The following is a 1,675-nucleotide window of genomic DNA, read 5'->3' as shown; positions in this document are numbered from 1 at the left end:
AGACCAGGTCAGGCCGGGCTCTGCAGCTGCGCTGCCCCAGGAGCTCACAGCTCTGCTGCCCAGTGCATTGCGCTGGGAGCAGAGCAAGTGAGCTGAGGCTGCAGGGGACGGGGCTAGCCTCCTGAGACAGGAGCACAGGGGCTGGGCAGGATGGTCCAGCAAGCTAGATGTGACCTCCTCAGTGATCACCCTTGACTCCAGGGTGTCACCCGCGGTCTGTCTTTTGCCCACCTCTGAGTCTGGGCTATGAGGTAGGGGCCTCAATTTTCTCTCCGGTGCTGGTGGGGTCTATACATGCAGAGGGTCTTGCAGCATCGTTTGCAGTAATGCATGCAGACAGCACATACACATACCTGCACTCAGCTGAAGCATCTGGGGAGCAGAATCCAGCCTGTGTTGCTTTAAGCCATGGCCATATACAGGAGAATGAACTGGGGGCGTCTAATCCAATACACGCCCCTAGAAGCCCATGAGGTGACGCTCCTCTGTCTATACAGAGTAAAATGGGATCTTAGGCAGAAATTAGCTTTCTTTACTGGGCCATCTGGTTAGTTTCCATGGGGCAGGGTGTATACATGAAAGATCTCAGTCACTGAGACTGCAATGAGCTGCAGCCATTTTAGTAACACTTGTGCCCTTTAGTAGGTACTAAGGTCCAGATCCTCAAAGGTATATTGGCACCTCACTTCCATGTGAAATCAGGATATTAGGCACCTAAATACCTTTGAGGGTCTGGGCCTAAGAGGCCCCCTCATTGGCCGCATCAGCCACAAAGCCAACAGCAGCATGGACCATGAAGGGTGAACTCTCTGTTCCTCCCGATGGATGGTTCCTCCAGAACAGGGGTGAGGAACCTTGGCCGGCAGAGGACAGTGTGTGTGGGAAACTTGCACTGCCACTACCTGTTTTGTGTGTTAAAAGAGCCGTCCAGGCAGTCGTACTGGCAGTCTGGCAAGTTTCGTAAGTGCGGAGATCAATGTAGGAGGCTGAGAATCGGGGTTGGTGTGCATTTGCCAAGCTATGTGCAAGGGTGGCTAGGAGAGTGCAATCCAGCAAGAGGGTGGGGCCACCTCCTCCTGCTGGAGGTTGTGCTGTCTCCTCTCATTCTGGAGTACCCGGGACACCCTGGCCCCAGGCATGGAGGACTTTCCACTGCTAAAGGAAAGCCAAATGTAGTGCTTATGACAACTGCTGCTGCCTAAAAGATGTTTCAGCTGTTTTCACATTGCAAAGCATCCTCTCGCTAGGGAAGGTGCCTCAAGAGAGGCTTTGCTGGACCAGACCCATCTCTCTGTTCTTGCTCAATGGGAAGGAGCTCCAGTGAGGGGTATGGCACAGGTATCTGAGGGAGCTGTGTCGAGCTTGTCTGTGTGGTTGCAGGACCGTGTGGCGATGGGGTAAAGAAGGGGTCCTGTGGCTCCCTCACCCTTGGGGCGGTGTCCTATGTGGAGAATGAATTAGGAAGTGCAGCTTTCCCTCTCTTGCTGCCTCATATTTGCCTCTTTTGTTTGCACTGGACTAGTTGTGGGACATGATGCACAACCTCTGTTGTCAAGGCTGTCGGTGGTCTCAGTCCACCTCCAAAGGTTGGCTATTCCATGTAAACCCCATTCACTGGCTAAGGCCAAGATCTGCCAACGTTATTTGTGATTCTGAGTACCTAATTAGGGACCTG

The sequence above is a fragment of the Gopherus flavomarginatus genome, chromosome 1, assembly GCF_025201925.1.
Source record: "Gopherus flavomarginatus isolate rGopFla2 chromosome 1, rGopFla2.mat.asm, whole genome shotgun sequence".
Taxonomy (NCBI): Eukaryota; Metazoa; Chordata; order Testudines; family Testudinidae; genus Gopherus; species Gopherus flavomarginatus.
Note: the sequence above shows the minus strand (reverse complement) of the source record.